Source organism: Micromys minutus (genome assembly GCF_963924665.1).
Source record: "Micromys minutus genome assembly, chromosome: 3".
Lineage (NCBI taxonomy): Eukaryota > Metazoa > Chordata > Mammalia > Rodentia > Muridae > Micromys > Micromys minutus.
The window spans coordinates 1,494,266-1,518,577 of NC_137972.1; positions in this window are offsets into that span (position 1 = coordinate 1,494,266).

Here is a 24,312-nt window from a genome sequence, read left to right on the forward strand (position 1 = left end):
CAGAGGATAATGAGAACTCAGTATGAAATGATAATGTGAATGCTCTTATGAAGATCAGAGTGACGGCTTCAAGGTTGTCATGTTTTATGTTGTTCATAGACATCTAGAAATCTATTTGCAATCCTAGATGTGGGGCTCAGCTCGATTCTTGAGAATGGATTTTTCCAAGCTGGTTCCGTGAAGACTGGCTGGATGTTTGCATATCAGAGAGCTGAGACCTTCTGAAAGTGTGTTTCATATTCTATATCTTTTTATCCGATACTCAGAATGGTCTGTAAACAACACAAGCATGAAGTGTACATGCTCACTGCTAGTAACTGTTCCCACAGAGCCCCAGCATCAGGGCATGCTGGCGGGAGCAAGCAGGCCGGTGGTCTCTGTTATGGTCCTCTTGCAGCGGTACTGCTACTTGTCAAACCCTTTGGGCCTGGGGATGTAGCTCAGCTGGGAGTGTGCTTGCCTCGTACCCAGAAGCCCTGGCTTCACCCTCAGCATAAGCATGGAGATGCATGCCTTTAACGTCCACATACCACAAGTAAAAGCAAGAAGGCTATACATATTCAAAGTCATCTAAATTATATAGCAAGTTCAAGGTCAGCCTGGGCTACACGAGTCACTGTCAAAAAATAAATGAATGAATGCACTGAAACATGAATTCTTATGGGAGACCAAATGCTGCCAGAAGGAAGTGTAATGTGAATCTTTAAGAGAAAAGAAAGAAAATTATATGGCTGGGGTATTTGTAATCTTTTTTTAAAGGCCACTTCAGTTTTATATATTTAAATTTCTTTGTGTTATATGTGTGAGTATGTTACCTACCTGCATGTACGTATGCTGACAATAATGCCAGGTGCCCAGAGAGGCCAGGAGAGGGCATTTATCAGAACTGGAGTTATGTATGTATGGTTGTAAGCCACCACCTAAGTGCTAGGAACTGAAAACTCAGGTCCTGTGCCAGAGCAGTGTGGTGCTTTGGATAAGAATGGCTCCCACAAACTCATGTTTGAATGTCTAGGGAAGGGAGTGGGATTGAGAGGTGTGGCCTTGGGGGATGTGTGTCCCTGAGGGTGAGCTTTGGGTTTCAAATGCTCAAGCCAGGCCCAGTGTCACCCTCTTCCTGGTGTCAGATTTAGAACTCCAGATTCTTTCTCCAGCACTGTGTCTACCTGCACACTGCCATTTCCCTGCTGTAGCCATGACAGATGAAACCTCTGGACCTGTGAGCCATCCCCAACTAAATGTTTTTCTTTATAAGAGTTGCTGTGTTCATGTGTCTCTTCATAGCAATAGTAACCCTAGCAAGACAAGCAGCAAATGCTCCCAACCCCTGAACCATCTCTGCAGTTCCCAAGACGTCTAGAGTCTTGATAAACCAAAGCGATACACACAGATCAGCTATTAATTTCTCAGCCCCTCTGAAGTAGTCTCTTTTCAGAAAATAGATCACATTTTGGTTCCTTGGGGGAGTTCACGGTCACTTATCCCTCCCCCCACACCCCCTCCCTCTCCTGCGGTGTTGATACTGACCAGCACACTGTGAGCTGCTTCTCTCTGACAGACAATTGCAGCTTAATATTACCATTTGGAGTGTGTGGGATAGGAGTGGAGGATGCCCTTAGACTAAGGGAAATAAAGGAAGAGTAAGGCAAAGACACAGGCCTTCAGAAATACCATGAATGAAATCACTGTCCTTGAAGTTTGGTCAGGAGAAACCTTTTGGTTCTCTCCAGACACCTCCAAAGCCCAAGATGTGAGGTTTACTGAAACGAGAACTTGTCTGTTTGTAAGCTGCTTTAATTTTTATTTAATTTCTTTGCCCTATTTTATAACTTAGAGGAACTATGGCCCCAAGTCAAATCGCTAGAAATGAAAAGGTGGAGAGAGAGAGAGAGAGACTGTGGAGCTACTGGCTGAGTCTTAACATTTCCATGTGCAATGTCAAACTCTGGATATGGCCTCAAACAAGCAGAAACACACAACCTATTGAGTTTCCTGCTCGCTTGGTTCCTTGCTCACAAACAACAGTGTAGCACCCGGCAGGATTCAAAGGTGGCAGAGATAACAATCATGATAGCTCAACAGTAGGTAAATAATGTATGGAAGGAAAAAATGTTCATAATCTTACCCCAAAAGGATACAGAAAGGAGACTGGGGTCAGGAGTCTGGCAGGTGGAAGGCATTCTTAGGTTGGGTATATATTGTAGACTGCAATTGTTTGGGGGTAGTGTCACCCCCAACCTTCCTAAACCCACTTGTCCTAGCTGGAGGCCCTGGCACCTGCCCTCTTGTTCTCCGTATGGTGTCCAAGTCACTGGGTGAAGTCAGAAACTTCTGACCAGGGACAGACCTCTTGGTCACAGAAGCACATTTCTGCCTGGGGTTTGTGACCCTGAAGAATCTCCGTGTGAGGGTCTGGATGCTCACAGCCTGGGGTGGGCCAAGGGGTAAGGAAGGTCATGAAAGGGGACCATTGCACATGTGACCTGGAAGGATGGAAGGAGTGGCCCCTGGATCAGGAAGGCTTGGGTGGGATCAATCAGATACCTTTGTCCCTTAGTCCCCACATTCACCTTGCTCAGCCCTTGCCGGTGTTTTTCCAATGGCTGTGCATCTCACTTAGCAGATTCGGAGATACCTAGAGCCTACAGGACCCTGGAGGATTGTGAACGGCCAGGGAAGTGGCAGGGCCACCTCTTCTCTCTTGGGCGCCTGCCTGCCTTGCAGCCACAGTCCGCAGGTCCCTCCAGCCCAACCTCCTGGCCTCCCCGCCCTCTCTTCATTGTGGTACCTGCTGCTTCAGTGTGGCTGACTTCCCGGCTGGTGATCGCGGTCCTCCCGGAGATGAAGGAGGCTCTTGAGCTGTTCTGAACCGCGCCTCTGCTCTCCCCGTTCCCAAACGTGACTCTCTATATATCCGGCTCAGAGACTGGGTGTGGGGCGGGAGGAGCGCACCCTCCCGCCGACCTTCCTGGTCGCTGCTGGGCGCCCAGCCGAGGCCTCAGCCCGGGGCGGGAGGAGTGCAGGGGCCTCCGGCGCACAGGACCTTAAGGATGCCATCCCCTGGGCTTCGGGTGGGTTTCCCATTGGTGTGCATTGTTGGGTGAGGGGAAAGTTAGCTGGGATGGCGCCCTGTCTGGAAAAGCAAAGGAAGGAGGGAGGGAGGGGAAGAGAGAAAGAGTCTGATTTGATTCATTGCAGGAGCGATCACTTCCTATTGCACTTGCAAAATGCACTCCAGATCCCATTTATCCAGCTCTTCCGCACCGCACACCAGGTGGACGGAGACTGCAGAGGAGACCTGCAGGGATCTGCCAGCTCAAGGGCTTTTAAACAGCCTAGAGGTGGCAGGTGTGTGTGCCAGGGTGGGGAGGGTGGGGGGAGGGGAGCGGGGAGACAGGCAAGAGGGAGGTTCGGGTTTGGGCGGTGGGAGAAACAGGTAAAAGCAATCTCTCGGACCTCCACCGAAAATGCTTTTTCTTCTCTTGGCAGCTTTAACAAATTTATTTTAATTTGTGTTTAGTTATTGATAAATTTTAGACAGAAACCACGAAGTTGCCCAGGAAGTCGTAGAATGACCGACAGGCAGGAGAGCAGAATTTTCCCTTCAACCAGAAAGAGAGGAAAATGGCCAACACCCACCCCAGTTCTCAGCACAATGTGAAAAGGAGTCTTCAGAATTCACACTCAGTTAAGGAAAATAGGAAGGAACACTGCCCCCAAATTACTCTAATTCTCACGGTTTTGAATCATACAAATTTATAAATTTTTGAAATTTATGAAACAAGCAACTCCATCCATTAAAAAGTTCACACTTCTCTTGAATTCAATGCTTCTGGACTGTGTTTAATTACGTTGGGGGAAGTGTAACCTAGAGATAGTGGCAGTTTTGCATAGGTGGCTGTGTAAAAGCAAGAGAATCTGTGTTCCTAGCTCCCAAACATCATTGTTGAATGTGTTAAGCTGTAAAGTTTAACTGTTCTTACCATTAGTGATATCTATAATCATGCAATTAGATAGATCAGTACCACCACAGCAAGGGTCTAGAAGAAACTAGTTTATTTATAATGTGCTCTAAAAGGTGTTTGAGCTTTTGGCTCTGAGTCAAATCATTACTTCTGCATATACAGCTTCTATCTGTTTGATCCAATCACCTAGGTAGTAAAAGAAGTAAAAAAAAAAAAAAAAAAAAAAAAAAAAGAAAAGGTAATACTCTTGTTATTTATGGCTACCAGTAAAGATGTTGTATTAATAAAAAAAAAAAAAGAAATGAACAGGACCAAACATGCAGTTAAACACATACACATGCACACATACACACACATACACACACATGCACACATACATACACACATACATATACACACATGCACATATAATACACACACACACACACACACACACACACACTTGCGTACATACACCCCACTTAAGAAAATATCTGAATGAGTCCTCAGACACAAATTCTGTGAGTGTACTTGTAATGATCCAGAAAAAGATGGTAACAAGGTGTGTAAATCTTTTACTTGCAACCCAGCTCTTCAGTATGCTGGACCAGGGGGACGACAAGTTCAAGGCCTCCCTGGGCTACCTGATATTCAAGAGCAGCCTAGATAAAAAATGTGAAGATCCCATCTCAAAACTTAAAAAACATGCTGAGAATGTAGTTCTCAGGTAGATGAGGACCCATGCTCAACCCTGAGTGTTGTAAAATAAATACAAAAGGCAAAAATCCCTGGTCACATAGATAACACTTTCTGAGGAGCACCCAGAGGTGAATGCAACATTATTGTAAAATAAAAGAAAAATAATTTAAATATCAGCATGTGAACGGCATTCATAGATATAGTGGGTTAGTCTTCGAGAATCACTATTACAACTTATGTAAGCCAAGTGACTTACAACAGAGAAAGCATCCTTTTGGTACTCTGTAGGCTGAGAGGCTAAAGTCAGATGTCTGCAGGGCTGATTCCTCATCCAGTGTGAAGGAGAATTTATTCTGCATTCTCGAGTGCTTCTGGTGGTCTCCTGGCAGCCTCTGATAGCATGGGGGGTGCAGAAATATGAAGCCATATGTTAGGGTTCCCTGGGACAGAGCACAGCAGAGAGAGAGATAGATAGAGAGACAGAAAGAGAGAGAGAGGAGGCATTCCTCACAATTTTTACAGGCTGTGCTCTGGCTAGTCTAATAATGCTGTCTCCTGATGGAAAGGCCAAGGGTCTGGTTCAGGCCACGAGGCTGGATGTCTCAGCAGTGTCAATCTGGTGCTGGAATCCTGGGGATTCCTGGAGTGCTGATGGTTTTAAGTCTATGTTTTAATCCTGAAGAAGTAGGTTCTAACACCAGTGAAGGAATGCCTCAGCATCAGGATAGATGAGCTTGCCAGCAAGAGTGAGGGTAAGCAGGCAAAGGGAAGAAAAGCTTTCTTCTTCCATGTGTTTTTTATGTGAGCTGACACTAGGTTTAGGGTGGGTCTTCCCACCTCACATGACCCAACAATGAAGAACAGTCCCCCACAAGTGTGTACAACTACTTGAATTTTGGGTTAGTCTAGTTGACACCAAGACTAGCCACCATAGCCAGCCTGTATCTTCCTATGTCACGTTCTGTGTGCCCAGGGCTGCACTCACACATCCTTTATAGGTCATGATAAATTACATCTCACCCCAGTGCCTTCATTTTAGTAATGACATCTGCAGCAACCTAGTCATTGTAAAGAAGGCCATGTTTCGGAGTGTTGGGAATCAGGCTTCAACATAGAATACTTGAGAAGGATGCGAACACGTTTCAACCAGGGGGCTGAATGGAGGCCTAGAAAAAGCCTAAGGTCTTGCAATGCTTGGGCATTTGACTGACTTGAGAAGGGAGCTCTGCCTGGGTGGTTAGACTCTGCAGTAGAACCACCCTGAGCTACATAGGGAGACTCCAAGACAAATGGCAAATCAGCACATAACAGAAAGGCTGGGGGAGGTTAGACACGGATTCCCAGGGAGGTCAAGAAATGCACATGGCAGCCAGAAGCAGAAAGAGCCCAAACCGACTAAACAGAACACCATCCCACAGCTCCTCAAGGTACTGCAGCTCTGTAAAGTCCAGAAATGTGAGTGTGAATTCTGTTGCTTAAGCCATGCACATTTCTATCAGTCCCAGGAAATTAATACCTGTAACTTTCCTGCGGCACAATTACATGGTTAACTTTTTAAAGTTACTTTTAATTTTTTGCAGTCAGTCCAGTCGTTGACACCTCCCCCCACCCCACCCCACCCTATCTGCCCTCCCACAGTTCCTCATCCCACTCCCCCCCCAGTCTCTAGAAGGATGTCCCCATCCCCCACGTCTCCCCCCCCCCCCAGGCTTTCCTACTCACTGGGGCACCAAGTCTCTTAAGGGACAGGTGCATCTTCTCCCATTGAGGCCAGACCTCAGAGGCAGGCCTCTGTTGTATATGTGTTGGGGGCCTGGGGGTAGGGGAGGGGCCTTGGACCAGCTAGAGGATGCTGCCTAGTTGGTGGCTCAGTGTCTGAGAGATCTCAGTGATCTAGGTTAGTTGAGACTGCTGGTCTTCCTATGAGGTCCTCCTCCTCAGCTTCTTCCAGCCTTCCCCTAACCACAGGGGTCCCCAACTTTAGTCCAGTGGTTGGGTGTAAGTATCTATGCATGTCTCAGTTAGCTGCTTGCTGGGCATCTCAGAGGACAGCCATGCTGGGCTCCTGTCTGCAAGCACACCACAGCTTCAGTAATTGTGTCCGGCCTTGGAGCCTCCCTGTGAGGTGGATCCCAGGTTGGGCCTGTCACTGGACCACCTTTTCCTCAGTCTCTTCTCCATTTTTGTCCCTGCAATTCTTTTAGATGGAAACATTTCTGGTTCAGGATTTTTTTTTTAAACTATGGCAACCCCATCTCTCCACTTGTCGCCCTGTCTTTCTCCTGGAGGTGGAGTCTACAAGTCTCCATTGTTGGGCATTCCATCTAAGTCCTGAGAGCCTCTCACGTCCTGAGTTTCTGGTACTTTCTAGATGGTCCCCCACCTCCCACCTTCCAAGGTTGCATATTTCCATTCATTGTGCTGGCCCTCAGGACTTCTTTCCTGTCTCCCCACCACCACCATACCTGATCATGTTCCTCCTTTCCCTCCCCCTTCCCTCTCCCACCCACTTCCTTCCTCCCTCTGCCCCCTATGATTGTTTTCTTCTCCCTCCAAAGTGGAATTGAGGCATCCTCACTTGGGCCTTTCTACTTGTTAACCTTCTTTAGTTCTGTGAATTGTATCCTAGGTATGTACTGTCTTTTTTTTTTTTTTTTTTTTTTTTGGCTAATAACCACTTATTAGTGAGTACATACCATGTATGTCCTCTTGGGTCTGAGTTTCCTGTGATGGCCACAAGCTGAAAACAACCCAGATGTCCCACAATGGAAGAATGGATACAGAAAATGTGGTTCATTTACACAATGGAATAAAATTCAACTATTAAGAACAAGGACACCATGAGTTTTGCAGGCAAATAGACAGAACTAGAAAATAAACTTTTGCACTGGAGAGATGGCTCAGCAGTTAAGAGCACTGACTGTTCTTCCAGAGGTCCTGAGTTCAAATCCCAGCAACCTCATGGTGGCTCACAACCATTCACAATGAGATCTGATGCCCTCTTCTGGTGTGTCTGAAGACAGCTACAGTGTACTTATAATAAATAAATAAATAAATAAATAAATAAATAAATAAATGAATGAATAAATAAATAAATCTTTAAAAAGGAAATTAACTTTATATTTTTAAAGGGAGCTGAACAGTTCACTAATTTTTACCTATTTTTTTATTGATTGATTTTGTTTTTTGACACTTTTTGAGGATTCTGTCCCCACTCCCTCCTATATCCCCCTCCACTGCTCCCCCACCCTCTTCCTTCTGATCCCTAAATGTCCTTTTTCCAAGATCCACCACTGTGGGTTTGTTTTGTTACCCTTTAGTTTAGCCCAGACCATTAGAGTGAACACTTGGAGCCTGTTGGGTAACAAGTGGGGTCATAACTGGAAGCAATGGTCCCCTCTTCCCCTTTCTCCCTGCCTCTCTGTGAATCAGTCAGTAGCCGATAACCCAGCAGGGAGAGGTTTCCCCTGCAAACTTTCCTCCATCCACGCCTGATTATTGGCAGGTCCTTTCTTGAGAAGACTCAATGCAGGCACTGTGTGAGAATTCTTAGCTGATGTGAGAGTTGTCTTAAGATTCTTAATCTACTTTTGAAGGGCTGAGCATAGAGATTAAGTACGTGCAAACCATCTTCTCCAACAGCTTAAGGGAGAAACAAGATGCTGGCCTGTGCAGTGGATGCCATGTCTCTGGGTCCCCACATGGCTGCAGTTTCTTCCAACACAAACTCCTCTTCACAGAGGCTTGATTAGACAATGGTGCAAGATCAACTCTCATACCCCGTGTTGCTCCTGGCCAACCTTGAGAAACAATTTATCATACTAACTAACTAATCTCCATCTTCAGAGCTTCTCCGTCACCTTTGCTCAACGGCTTACTATTCTGTCCAACCCTACAAAGCAAATATTTCTTTGTAAATCTGCCCTCAGATTCTTACTTATGATAGAAAATACAAGATGTTCTAGATATAAAGTGATACGGCAGATCACTCTGCCAACAATAAAGATCTGAATGAAAACTGGTGCTCCTCGGTGATCTTACTGTTTCAACGCAGTTCCCACTGATATTGTCACAGAACAGCCTTGATTTTTATCTGCACAGGACCATAAAAACATAGTGTTTAACAACCAGAAAGCTGTTGACATATGCCTACGATGTGGTTTTACAGCCTAAAGACTGTACTCCACTTCTAGTCCACAATGACTGTGTTAGTTTTCTGTCACCGTCACCTTGGTGGTAGAGGGAGTGCACACACGATCTCAAAGGCCTGCAGGAAACTCTCCAGGCAAAAAGGAACCCATAACTGTCTGTAACTGGAGTCCTTGAATCAGCCCATCGGTGATTCAGAGTTCTCTTGGGAGCCCTTCCCCAGCTGATGGTAGACAGAATTTATTACTAGTTCTTTTAGGCTATTCCAGGATCCCTGGCTTCATTTTGTTGCTGGCTATTGGCAAAGGTTGACACCCAGTGAGCTCTGCTTACTTGGGACAGCTTTTTTTTTTTTTTTAAACTTGAATCTACTGATTTGGAAACTTGACGTTCAGTGTGTAACATATAATCATAGCATTACCATCCTTGATGTTCACAGCTGTACCCTCACTCCATGGTAGGGAGATTCTGCAGGGATGGATGATGTTGGGATGAACCTGGGCCCCATGAGGTTTCTTCCTACTGTGGTCACTTGCCTCTAGACTGCAGAAGCACACTGCTTTCTCTTTCATCTGTGAATCTCTTTTCTGAGGAAAGTTACTTCTTAGTATCGAGTTGCCTTTGTCAAATAGCAAGGGGTGGAAAGATTTTTCTCTCTTTTTTCATGTATGTGTGTGTGACATGTGTGTATGCAATTATGTTGACTCACACATGCAGGGGTCTGAGTCTAATCTCCCTGTGGGCTTTCCTCGGAGATCCTCTCTTTGCCCTCCCCATGTTGGGATTACACGCTAACATAGCATGCATGTGCATTCTGGGTACCCAGTCTCTGCACAAGGTTCTTTCACAGTAACACTTAGCTACTGAGATTTCTCCCCAGCTCTAGTTGTGGTTACTCTTCTCTTCTTTTTTCCTAGAGACATGTATAGCTCTGAAAATTATAGTGTATTGACAAGTGAGCACATTTAACAGGTGAAGGCCGTGCCTGAGTTTCCTGGTGGTGCAACCTCTGAGCTGCTGGGTATATGGACTGTGTTGGTTTGACTGAGAGCCCCCACAGGCTTAGTCATCTGAGTAGTTGGTCCCCAGTTGGTAGAACTGTGTGGGAAGCATGAGGTAGGCAGGCCTTGTTGGAGGAGACATGTCATGGGGGAGAGCTTTGTGGTTTCAAAGACTCATTCCCAGTTAGCTTTCTCTGTCCTGTTGGCATTTTTTTTGGGGGGGGAGCTCTTATATCTACCACCCTTCCAACCCTTATTCCATCCTAATCCCTTCCAACTCCCAATGCTAGGTAAGAGATAAATATAGTTAGAGGGGAAAAGAAACTTCTTGAGACTGTTTCCTGTTGATTAGGTGCATCGGGTTCCTAGGGTTAAGTCCAATCTTTGTCATCAGAATATCCAGCAAGCCAGCAATAGCAAACCAGCAATCCACAGCAGGAACCAGCAGAGACCAGCTGCAGCAGGGGCACCATCATGGGGAGCTGCAGCTGCACTAGGCCCTCTTGGGGCTCTCCCATGTATACCTTCTCCAGAGTCCCCAGAATTAAACTATCTGCAGTTGGGAAAAATCACACCCCTGCTACCGCATAAGGAAAATCATAATCACTTGCTGTGAAGCAGCCTCTTATTCCACACCTGGAATTAAAACAAAAACATTCACATAATATAACTTGGTTTTAAAAGAAACTAAGATTCTCACTACACCATCCTGTGGTTGTGAATCAGGGTACAAGTTCTCGGCTACTACTCCAAAACCATGCCTGCCAGCTGGTTGCCATGTTCTGCACCATAATGGTGATGGACTCTACCTCTCTGAAACTATAAGTCCCCAATAAACTCTTTCCTCTTAAGTTGCCTTAGTCCTGGTATCTTTTACAGCAGAAAAGTAACTAAGGCAAGGAGGGACCCAGCATATTTTGAGAATAGTACTGATAACATTTAGAACTATTATATATTATATATATATTTAGAACATATATATGTGTTCTGTAGCTGTCTTCAGACACACTGGAAGATACCATCTGATTCCATTACAGATGGTTGTGAGCCACCATGTGGTTGCTGGGAATTGAACTCAGGACCTCTGGAAGAGCAGTCAGTGCTCTTAACCACTGAGCCATCTCACCAGCCCATGTGGTTATAGCTTAATTACTTAATTATAATATTATATCCTATTATTTAACTATTACATACATTAAAATGAATAAAGTTATATCACTTGATTGCTTCAAGTCCTCAGAACTTTTATTTGGGAGGAAACAGCATGTAGAAAACATGTATAATATTAACTCTGTTTTATTAAACTCTTGCTAAATAATTCTGAGTATTGTATGTAAATAGATGCCCATGAAATTATAGAGAGATACATAAAGGGATGCATACTGGGCCACTGGCTTATTATCCAGGTTCATGACTTAATGCACATAACGGGAGTGGAAAAGATCGACACCAGAAGATAGACAGTCAGGATGCATAAGCCATGTTCTCACCCCTCACCTGTATCTCTCAATGAGAGAGCATACTCACAAACTTTTACAACTCTGTTTGAGCAATAAGCACATAGCTAGACAGATGGGAAAACTAACAACACTTCTTCGTTTAGATCTCTCAGAAGAGGAGATCACAATCTACTGCCTCCAAAACTGGGCAGACAGACAAACATGGAGACTCATGGCTCACACAGCAGAAAGCTCCATTGTTAAGTGCTAAGGTAGAAAGACCTGAGCTATAGGTGGCCAATTGCGGAAGCTCAATGTTGAAGACACAGAGTGGACTATAGGACTCCTACCAAGGGGGTTCAACACTTCTCTGGCTTCCTTGAGAAGCAACGCCAGGTTTTCCCTGTGGATATGTGCTTCTAGTAGGGGAGCAAAAGGAAATCATTTTGCTCTTAGCAAGATCTACCTTCATGAGAAACTATTTTTACTACAACTTAAACTGAAGAGATTTTTATAAGAACCTACCTGGTCAGGAAAGGGAATTTCCCAACACCAGCCCCTTTTGGTCTTGCACATGGGACAGAAAAAGAGGCAGCTCTAGTCCCTGTTAGTCACTGTTTCACCTAAGAGAGGCTAAGACCCAGAAAGCATTGGTGAGTGTCACAGCACAGGCTGAGCTAAGGACAAAGACCAGGACAAGGGACTGTAGATGCTTCTGACCCTATTACCACTCCCATTGTCGAAGCAGATACCCTTACAAGGCATTTTGTACCAAACTGCAACACAGGGCCACACAGCACAGTAAAACACGAACCAAACCCCAAACAGGACAGGAAAACCTGGTAAGATGAGAATGAGCTGGCACCACACCAGGGCCAAATATGGCAAGAGCACTGAAGACGTAAGACCACAGGAGGCCTCAAAGCATGAGTGAGGTGCTAATGGCTCAATGAAACGAGCAGAAGACAGAGTAGAGTGGCTAAGAAAGGGTTGCTGAAATGTTAGAGATCTAAGACACGTTGGCAGATCGGCTGGTTAGGATGGCAAACACAGCTGAGCATAGACTCTCTGAGCCCAAGAACACTGCCATGGGAGCTGTCAATCAAACCTGAAAGGCAAAAGCAAGCAGAAGAGAACCTCAAAGGACCATGGGACCTGTATAACGGGAATCCGCCCCAAAGAATGAAGAAGCAGAAATGACAGTTCACCCTCATGGTATTGTCAAAACCCAAATTATAGAACCATGAAGCATAGAGGAAATGATGCAGGGTAGATGACTCCTCCCATTGCTCTCCACATCACAGCTGAGTTTCAGAACATCAAAAGATAAAAATCTCAGACAAAGCTGGCATCTTCTCAGATAGAGGAAAACACACAAATTGTTGAAGAAAGGCATCTCTCCATCCTTGGATTCTGTGCCCTGTGAAATAATTATTCTTAAAAAAATACCCTTTTGCACACACATATAACTTAAATGAGTTATTTGTTGTTGTTGATAGTAGCTCTGCTTTGGGAACAATGTAAGATTTTTTTTTTAAAGAAAGAAATGTACATTATGTAAAGAATAGAAGACCATTGGTAACTTAAAGTTAAAACTTTTTCTCCCACCCCCAACTGAACTAACAATTTTTTGAGTGTATAAAACAATGCTAGCAGTAACATCTTCAAAATCCATATGTACATTTATATGTGTGTGTGTGCTTATGTGCACACAAAATGAGCTGCAGCAATAATATAATGGACAAGAGGGAGAAATTTAGACTACTTTGCACCATCTGTGCTAATGTGCTATTTGATCATGAATTCGAATATTCCATGTTTGAGCATGGATGAGAAGTTTGTAAAATTTGTTCCAAAGTTCAGGGCAAGCACTATAAAATGTAAAAGACATACTAACAGAAACACAAAACAAAAAAACAAAACAAAACAAAACCCCAAACCCAAACAATGTTGGTCATGTTTTCACATGCTAACACATCTCTGATAAAGACATGAGAAGCCCCTGTCCATCCCCACACATCAGTTGGTTCTCCCACAGTCACCAATACAGTGTTTTCAAATTTACTGCTGACACTGTCTACCTTGAGTAGAGTTAGAGCCTTTGTGCTACTGGCTCAGTCCACAACAGTGTTCTCTGTGTCTGAGTACAACAGCAAGGAGTAAGTTGTCCTTTACACACTCGCCCATCCACTGTGCATTCCTAGACTTTAATTATTGTATTATTAACCTTATAGAACACAGACAACATTTTCCTGCTAGGTTTATCAATAAAGTGTAGACTCAAGGACACAATTACCTTATGCTTCTGTAACCATCAGTTCCCCAACATGGTGGACAGTATCCCTTAAACTGTGAGCCAATGTGGTGGACTGTATCCCTTAAACTGTGAGCCAAAATAAAGTTTTGTTTTTTTTTTTTTTTTTTTTTTTTTTTTGTCCTTAGGTTGGTTTTATCATGCATTTTTGTCACACCACAGACTCAGACTGAGAAAAGTTCTCAGGAAGGGAAGAAGATAAGAGATAATGATAATGCCAGTGCTTTAGGAAGATATGACACTAAAGATTATGCTTGGGGAAAACATGGTAGACCTGAAGCAGAATATTCCGATTGTCACAAGCAGGAGATTCTAATACTACTTTATTAGAAATGGGAAGTTCTTGTAGGTAAAAGATAACAGAATTCAGTCAAACTCAGAGTTGGAACTCTGTCAATAACATGGATGCAAATGGTATCTCCAGGCTGCTCCATCTAGTGAAAAATTCCATTCCCATTCACAAGCTCCCATGGAGTATTTACTGCAATAAACTATATCTAGCCATGCAACATATTCATCTAACTAACAAGCATCGAAATCACACTTGGCTCTCCAAGCACAAGGGAATTAAACTGAAAATAGATAATAGACAGATATAATTGGAAAACCCCCAAGTTGTTAACAGGCTTATAACATGTGGGTCAAAGCAGTAGTATCAAGGGACATTAATCCACTTTGAAATGTGCAAAAAATTAATAATGATATGTGTGGCATGGAACAAAAGCAGTGTTTATGGGGAGATTTATCACATTTTAGAAAACACAGGAGTTTTGAAGTTCATAATTCCGCCTTTGTACTTTGGAAGAAACAGAAAAGCAAGTCAAATCTAGACAAGGAAGAGAAAGGTGATAATAGAAATAAGTCAGTTAGTGAAAATGGAGAAACACTGAAAAGAACAAATGAAAAAGTAGTTCTTTAAACAGATAAATAAAACTTAGGAGCTTCCAGTTGGGGTAAAGAGGGAGGGAGAGAGGGAGGGGAAGGGAGAAAGGTGGAGGGAGGAAGCAAGGGGAAAGGGGGAGGGACAGAGGAAGAGAGGGAGGGAGAGGGAGAGGAAAAGAGAAGCAGGGAGGAATGGATGGAAGGGAGGGAGGAATGAAGAGAGAGGGGGAGAGGGAGGAAGAAAAGAAGGGAGGGAAGGGTAGGAAGTGAGGGAAGGGAGGGAAGGGACATGTTACAGATGAAACCATGTTTGGTTACATATTGCACAGATGGTACACTGAATCTTGACACTTTGTAAAACAAGGGCATCTGTTCTTTAGAGTTCTGGATACTCTAAAGAACACAGCAACACAGTGATAGTATCCATGAGGGCCTTCCTTCTGCATTGGAACTCTTCAAGATGTCTCTTATCCACAACCCAATGTATAAATTCAATGAAATACCATTACAAACACCAACAGATTATCTTGTGGATACTGACAACTCGACTCTGAAAATTACATGGAAAAGCGAAAACTGATAACAGCAGACTCTATTAAAGGGTGTTGGGGGGATATTAGAGGATATACACACCACAACTTTAAGACTAATAGACCTTCAGTTATCAAAGAAGTATATTTTTGGTGAAGGATGAGAACCCAGAAACAGGCCCCCATAAATAGAATTAACTGAACTTTAACTAACCAAGAAGACAATAGACAAGGAAAGCCATATTTTCAACCAATGATAGGAGAACAGTGAGACATTCACACAGGGTTTATGCCTGCAGAAAAACGAATTAAAATGTGTCCCATACTCATCACACCTGGACCTCACCAATCCTGCTAGACTTTCTGGGCAGAGAACCCCAGGGATCCTCCTCTATAGCACTGGGATTATGGACATGTGCAGCACCCCTGAGTTTTTGTGGGTGCTAGGAATAAGAACTTAGGTCCTTCCTGCATTGAAAAGCACTTTAATAGCTGAGACATCTACCCATCATTTTGCTCTATTATTTTTATTAGTATGCATTAGAACCACAGAGTAACTAGTTTTATTATGACATCTTTCACACACACACACACACACACACACACACAGAGAGAGAGAGAGAGAGAGAGAGAGAGAGAGAAACAGACACACACACAGATGCAGACAGACACACGTGCACACACACTCAGACAAACATGTACACATACAGACACACACACACACACACACACAGAGAGAGAGAGAGAGAGAGAGAGAGAGAGAGAGAGAGAGAGAGAAACAGACACACACACAGATGCAGACAGACACACGTGCACACACACTCAGACAAACATGTACACATACAGACACACACACACACACACACACAGAGAGAGAGAGAGAGAGAGAGAGAGAGAGAGAAACAGACACACACAGATGCAGACAGACACACGTGCACACACACACAGACAAACATGTACACATACAGACACACACACACACACTTATACACTTGATCACATTTATTCCCCTAATAACCTCTTTCATCCTCCTCCCTCTCCCTCCTCCCTCTCACTTCCTCCACCTCCCACACCCTTGGCAATCTTATTGTTAATCATTGTGTCTTTTTTCCTCTCTAAACTTCACATAAGTTGGAAAACACATGCTATTTGCTTTTGTGGGTGTGCTTTGTTTTGCCTAGCACAATAATCTCCAGTGCCACCCACTTTCCCATCAACAGCAGTTTTCCCCCCTATGGCTGAGTTAAGACTCCACTATGCAGCTGTAGCAGATTTTCTTTAGCAGCTCATCAGCTGATGGGCACAGAGGCTCGTCCCACAACTTGCCTATCATGCAGGTTTATTTCTTCTCCTGAGAAGGTTGGCTTTCTGCCTCTGAAGAGTAGCAAGGAAGATGAGTAAGCCTTTGAGTTCTAAACATTCATTTCATGCAACAGAGCTCAGTTGCCAACCAAGTCAATGATCGCAGGAGATTATTTGTCAAGTTCCCCGTCAACAAGAGTTCCAGTCAGTCTTACAGGAAATAAGGGATCCATGGCAGCTCAAATCTGGCTTGTGGGGTGTGGTAAATTGATATTCAGATCAGCTGAGTGCTTGCCAATAGCGGGTCTTGTCTCCACATCTTTGAAGAAACTGAAATAGCAAGGCTCTCCTCCACAAGATGACTCCCTCGCCTTCTTAGGTCATCGAAGCAGTTCGATGGCAAGCAGTCCTCACCCAAGGTGCACGGAAGCAATCTGCTGGCTGGGATGGATGGACGGATGAACGACACGTTCACTGTGCGAAAGTGACCTTCGCACTTCTTTCCTGAGGAGAAACCGAAGCGAGAGGACCCTGCACGTTGCAAACATGGCTGTTCTCTGCATTGCCAGGAAACAGGATGCCTGTTGTATGGGGACACATCTCTAACTATTTTACAAGGTGAAATAACCACAGTCATAGGCGAAGATTCCATGGGAAACCAGTGCCCAGGCTCTGGCCCTGCCTAGAGACCAAAGCTCAGACTGATGATCTTTATGCCTGGCTTCTCAGAGGGGCTGTCCTATCTACACAGGGGCCTTGGTGACCCATCAGGAGCTGCAGGCCCAGCTAGGCTCAGGTAACATATAGAGATACAAGGCTTTCCCTACTGTAACCTGAAGATTTTTTTTTAAAGCAGCAGCAGCTCAAAATCCTTTGGACTCACAAAAGTCTGCAAAGAGCCACAGAAGGACAGGCTGAGGGTTCGCTCTCTTCATGCAATGTCTGTCTCGGTCTAGTCTGCCCTCAGAGAAGCTAGGACAGTGCAGCAGAGCGGGGGCAACCACAAAGAAGCGGTTTTGTGCTTTCCTGACACAGCTTGCTGGTGGTCACTGAAGGGCAGGATGCAGAGGGGTCTTTGGGGGAAAGAAACCCTCCTGGGACTGAGTAGGGGGCGTGCCTCTGAAGGATTGAAGCTTTGGCAAGGTGTGTGAGGACCCACGAGCCATTCTACTGCTGCGGTGTGAAGGCAGGGCAGACTGTGGCATGACACAGGCACCTGTGGAGAGGGCCACTTGGCACTGGACTGGAGGTTTGAAATATTGTCTAAAGGTGTACTGGCTGGTTCTGTGTCAACTTGACACAGGCCGGAGTTATCACACAGAAAGGAGCCTCAGTTGAGGAAATGCCTCCATGAGATCCAGCTGTAAGGTATTTTCTCAACTAGTGATCAAGGGGGGAGGGCCCAGCCCATTGTGGGTGGTGCCATCCCTGGGCTGGTAGACCTGGGTTCTATAAGAAAGTAGGCTGAGCAAGCCAGGGGAAGCAAGCCAGTAAGTGACATCCCTTCATGGCCTCTGCATCAGCTCCTGCTTCCTGACCTGTTCGAGTTCCAGTCCTGACTCCCTTTGGTGAGGAACAGCAATGTGGAAGTGTAAGCTGAATAAACCTTTCCTCTTAAACTTGCTTCTTGGTCATGATGTTTGTGCAGAAATAGAAACCCTGACTAAGACAAAAGGCTATGGAGAAAACATATTGGTCAGGGCAGGAAATGGCAAGTGGGTTTTGTTTTCCTTCACTTTTGTCAGCCACAGTGGTAGCTGTGTGCGGGAGCTGTTGCAGAGCGCAGAAGGTAGTGGCAGATGGGTCGGTTATTTAGAATAATCTGGAGATATCGAGGGCAGTTACTGAGTCTGTATTCCCAGCACAGCACTGCAGGTGGCCATGCAAGACTGGACCCCGGAGCTTACTTGACTTGGCTTTGTTCAAACCCTGTGCTGTGACCCTGGGTAAGTCGTTGTTCCCCACACCCCATTTCACCTGAAACTGGGATAGAGATAGCACTCTCCCCCCAGTTCCAGATGAAGTGATAAGCAGGACCTGGCCAGGTATTGTTTGACCTTCTACGGGTGCTGACAGTCTTATTTAACGAACAGGGAAATGAAAATTACAGGGTACCATGGAGACCTTCCATGACATGCCTGGAAAACCCTGTGACTTCTTCCAATTAAAAACCATAATTGTTTTTATACTGCAGCTAGAACTTAGGAAACAAGAACACAATCAACAAGATGTAGCCCATCGGGTAAAAATGGGAAGAGGAATTTTGTTGTTTTCTGCAAAGTAAGTCCTGGCCTCCCTGCTACTCACTGATTTCACCCTGTGTCATGATATAAGTGACATAATCTTGTGCTAAGCTGAAAATGGCTTCAGTGTGTCTGCGGTGTATCCACTGGTTGAAACAGGACACAGCCAGCAGCTATAGATCCCAGATCCACTGCAAGGCTTCCAGGATTGCTTGTTACCTTATTTTCTAAGATTCAGTTCTGTCATGTGATATTTGTCTGGAAGCCATCTTATGAAAGGATGGTGGAGTAGAAACTTAAGGGTTCTTTGAAAAATCAGTTGGATGATGCTTTGCTGGACACAGGTGAAAGAACATGTAGGAACGTTTCACTGAAGGAGACGCAGGAGAGAGGCTGTCATGCTAAAGCAAGCATGTGAATGGACACGAGATGAAGAATTCTTTGCTAACAACACACATGTATGGTCTACCTTACATTGCTTAGTTGAGCTGCATTTGTTGAGACTCTACAGAATTGGGATGATTGGATGCATGTGCTGAGGCAAGGCGTGTGGAGGACATGTGATGTTTGGAGGGTATAAAATGATGGAGAGAGAGCTTGGCTTGCTGGTACAGCTAGCTGTGCAACCTTTGTGGGTCTCGAGATTTTGCTGATCTTTGCTTCCCTGACAGAGGCTCACCCTGGAACTTCTCCTGGTGTTCTTGCTGGTTCCTCCTGCTGACTCAAGCCCAGGCTGAAGGCTGGCTGTCTCTGCTAGGTTGTGCCACCGCTGCTGATTCCTGTTTGCTATCCCAACTCTATCAAACTGCTGGTGTATCTGTGAAGTGTTTGTGAGTGGATGGAGCTGCTGCTGCTAATCTGTGAACTGAACTGCCAATTTCCAGACAATACAGACAGGGGTTGCACCAAAGAACCTTTTTAAACAGTTCCACTTCCTCCCATATCCTTTGTTTTCCATTACCTCTGGTGAGTGGTGGGCTACAAGGGAGGTTAAACCTTTTGAGAACATCATTAAGAATAGGATTTGAAAAAAAATGAAAGTTACAAGAAGATGCTATTTTGCTGAGAACAGTCATATGCTTTTCTGGAAGCTGCCAGGAAAAGGGACATGCGATCTTTTGCTGGAGAGGACCCTTGAGAGGACACGTGATATTTGGAAAGGGTATAAGTATAAAGCAATAGACAGTGGACAGTGCTGTGGTACTGGTTCACCTTGCTGGCCTTTTCTGACACTGATCTTTGCTGACGACACTGTGGCATTGGTTCTCCTGTCCTTCTTTGCTGATCACTGCTTTTCATGACTTCACAGCGAGAAATGCAACAAAGAACTTCTGTGATATTCTTGTGGCTTCTTGCTGCTTGTGTGGAGTTGGGGTGATTGGCAGAGCCTTGTGGTTTCTTTTGGATTGAGCTGCCATTGCTGACTCACGAATGGTGTTTGTGGGTGAACTGAGCTACCACTGCTGAGTCGTATGAACTGGACTGCTGAAATCCTGACAACAAAGATTGAGATTGCCCCAAAGAACTATTTCTAAGTAGGTCTACATCCCTTTCTGCCCTATTAACCTTTCCACTACCTCTGGTGGGCGATGGGATAGGAGGGAGGCTAAAGCATTTAAGAACCCTAATTAAAGTAGGTTTTGAGGAATCTAAGCCTAAACCAGTTCCTCTGGCTGCCTGAAGGTCACACCCTGTCTCTGGTAACAAAAGTGTGGAGCACAGATGGGAGCCTTCTCACTTTATGCAGTTGTGTAATTATGTGTCTGATCTTACCTTTAATTGACTTGCTGTATTTAACATTTTCTGTGTTCTTTTATCTGGACTAAGACAGTTGTTGTGTGTGTGCAGCATCCATGGCAGGAATGCTGCACAGTGACCGGAGCCCCGCTGTTTCCTCATGGTGCGTGCCAGTCATAATGATTAGCGGTTTCACAAACGATGCTGCACAGTGGGGAGCTCGTTCTTTTTATGGGTGGCTAATATTCCATCCGTATGCACATTAAAAATGGGTTCATCTGCCAACAGCCACAATTTAGAAAGTATAGGAGTTACAGAATAACACAACAAAAATGGCAATCACCACGTTTCTGCGGAGCTTTGGGTCTAATAGTGCCTTTGTCACAAGTCTGTCACCTCCACATTTCATCCCATCATGTCCCCTCATGTCCCCTCACAGCCCCACCCTGTTCTAATTAGGAACGAAGCTCCGGGCCATTATAATCTTATTGGCAAAGTATTTTTTAAAATGTATTATTTTATTTTTATTTATGGGTGAGTGTATGTCTGTGTGTATATGTGTGCGCATGTAGAGAGCCTTTTGGGGCCCTCACTTGCTTCTAGACACTTGGTGGGAATTTGGGTCCTGGACAAAAGAAGTAAGCTCAAGGTGAGGAATCTGACTCTGGGCCAGGACTCAGGAAATAGCCCCAGGTTAAGAACACTTACATTTGAGTTAATGCAAAGCCCAGAGTGGGCTCAGTGGAGGCACGTGTGGTAGTCCTTTTGTCTTGGTCATCCTGAGTAGCCCCTAGAAAGGTGTTTACGGGATCTTGTTTACTGCTTTGTTTGTTCCTTTACCCAGAACTGATCTTATTATTCTGCATGTGCTTAGAATGGTATGAAGGCAGACTGGAAAATAATAAACCCACCTCAGCCTCAGAACTGGCTGGGGTCACGCTACAGTGTTATCTAATTGTCTTCCTTGCTTCTGCCCTGGAGGACCTGTTGACGGACTGGTCACATGGGTACGGTTCAGTGCCTGTAGAGGCCAGAGGAGGGTATGGCACCTCCCTGGAGACAGGAGTCCCTGGTGGTTGTGAGTCAACTGACAAGGGCAATAGGAACCAAATGCAGGTCCTTTGCTCCTAACCAGCAGGCTGTCTCTCCAGTCCCTAGAGTGAACCCGTCTTTGTAAGGATGACTAATATGGGATGAGTTTTACCAGAAAGTGTCTCGGTTATGATCATGGACGCAAAACAGCCCTTCCTAACTTTAGTCCCTCTGCAGTCTATTTTTAGATCATGCAATTAACTGAAAGGAAGTTGATTTTCTTTCTATCAAAAGTACTCACTTTTATTAGGTAAGTAGACTGGAATCATCTAAAAAATAATAAAAGACAGTAAAATTGGTTGGAATAGCGATGCCACACAAGTTTGGCTGGGGAGTTTTAGATGTCAGGACAAATGTAACAAAAAACAAGTACTTTGAAGGAATGAAATGTCAAACACAAAACTATAAACTTCTCAGAAGGCATCATAAAAACATTCTGGGTGGTCTTTGGTTTGTTTATAACTTCTTAGGCTCTGAGAAGCAAAGTGGATAGAAAAGAATGGAAATGTGAGATTTAATTGAAATTCAAAAGTTAAACAAAACAACAAATGACATTAAACAAAAATCAACAGCCACAGAAATGACCTGATCAAACACAGATCAGATGCAAAACCAGCACCCAAAACAGGACTATAAGCAAACAACCTACTTTAAAAAAGAAGCCGGAGCAGGGTGGAGTCCCTCATCTCCTGCTCTAGGTGGCACTGTAGTCATTGCCCAGCCCATTTGCCTCATTCCAGGACCCTCAGTAAACAGCAGTAGGCATTGGATCTCAACAGTTCCTTGACCACCTAACTGACTTCCAGAACATTCCCATCACCCCCAAAACCTGTTGTGGGTAAACGCTGGGCAGGATGGCGGCCAGGTCGCATGGTAAGAACAGGAGGACTTTTGTTAGAAGGCCTAGACCACACTATTTGTATTCCCAGTGCTAAGGTGAGAGCACCCCATCCAGAGTCTTGCCAGGAGTCAGCCATTCTCTCAGGAGCAGTGAGGACCCAAGTCCCTATACTGACACCAAGCATCTTCTTAAGATGCCAGTGGTCCATCTTGGTGAGGTGCCTGCTCAGTTTTTTCTGTTAGAATTTGGTTTTTCACTTGAAGTGTTCTGAACCTGTTTGGTGCTTTGGCTTTTTGGATACATGTACTATGTTCCCCCAGTGGTAGCTTGTTTTCTCATTGGCTCCATAGGTCAGGATTTCATTTCCTTTTTAGGCAAATAATATTCTTTCTTGTGTTTATTTTTTGTTTGTTTTTGAGGTGATAATGATTGAACATCAAACACACATGCAAGTCTATTCAGCTCTAAATCCAGCAAATATTTAGGCAAATATCCTTGTGTGCATGTGTGTGTACATGTGTGTGTGCATGAGTGAATGTGCCTGTGTGTGTGCATGTATGTGTGCATGAGTGCATGTGTGTATGTGCATGCATGCATGCAGGTATGCGTGCACATATGTGTATGTGTGTGCATGCTTGTGTGTGACTGTGCGTATGTGTGATTATGCATGTATGTATGCACATGCACACATGTATGTATGTGCATGTTGTGACTACATGCATGTGCATGGATGTGCATGTGTGTGCATGTGTGTGTTTGTGTGTGTGCATGTGTGTATGCATGTGTGTGTGCATGTGTGTATGTTGTGCACACTACACTTTGTTTATTCATTTACTTATTCTACCAATGGACCTTTGGTGTAGCTTTCACCATATGATAGTAGTAAATGTCCCTGCTATGGTTATCGACATTCAGATATCTAGTTTCCTGCTTTCAGTTCTTTTGGGTGGATCCCAGCAAACAGAATTGCTGAATGTCTCAGTGAACATGGCTCAACATGGTTAGGCATAGTGTATCCAAATAATTATCCCCAGTTCTTGTTTTAGTGAGCAAAGAGGCTATGGCTGTGTGACATCCATGACAAGACTTGGCAGTAAGATCTTTGCTCTTTGTACAGCTTTTCATCTCCCCTGATCAAGTGGACAAAGGACTGGCAGGCTGCTGGCTTCAAGAAACAGCTGTTTGTGGTCTCTGCCTGCCAGCGGCTCTGTCTCTGCCAGACAAATGAAGTGAATGGGGTTGAAAGGCAACTTGCAAAATGTCTTTGAGAGTGAGAGAGATACCCCTTAGCTCCTGCAGGAGAATATGGACCTGGCTTCAGACAGAAGTTTGATCAAAGTAGCACAGAATAAAAAGACCACAGAGCATCCACTGAGACATCCTTCCTTCTTCCCCAAACCACAGGCACCTGAGGTAGCCACAGATTTGTACCCTGGAGCTTTCTATGCAAAAGTCACCTTCTACTGCTCAAAGTGACAAGACACAGTGGCTTACCATATCTCAGCCCAGGAAAGGGACAAGTGTCCGTTCTGCCTAGGCCAACCCTTCTCATGCATGTATGGACAGCTGTTTAAACAAGCTGTTACCTGCATGTAAAGGCTGTATGTTCATCTGTGGTCGTACTTAGGAGCTTCTACAAATGAACAAGGCAGTACAACTAAGCTTTATATTAAAAAAATGTTCTACTCATCTCGATGACTACCTAACTATAGTAAAAGTTTCACTTCTAATACAGTTTTAAGTATTTGTGTGGGGCATTTTTACTCTGAAAGAGCATATATTTCATATAGAGAGAGGGGGGAGAAAGCTAGAGAGCAGGACAGGGGGGAGAGAGAGAGAGAGAGAGAGAGAGAGAGAGAGAGAGAGAGAGAGGGGGAGAGAGAGAAAGAGAGAGAGAGGGAGAGGGAGAGAGGGGGGAGAGAGAGAGAGAGAGAGGGAGGGAGGGAGGGAGGGAGGGAGAGAGAGGGAGGGAGGGAGAGGGAGGGAGAGGGAGAGGGAGGGAGAGAGAGGGAGAGGGAGGGAGAGGGAGGGAGAGGGAGAGAGAGGGAGAGAGAGGGAGAGAGAGGGAGAGAGAGGGAGAGAGACAGATTGAGGGAGAGAGGGAGAGAGAGGGAGAGAGGGAGAGAGGGAGAGAGAGGG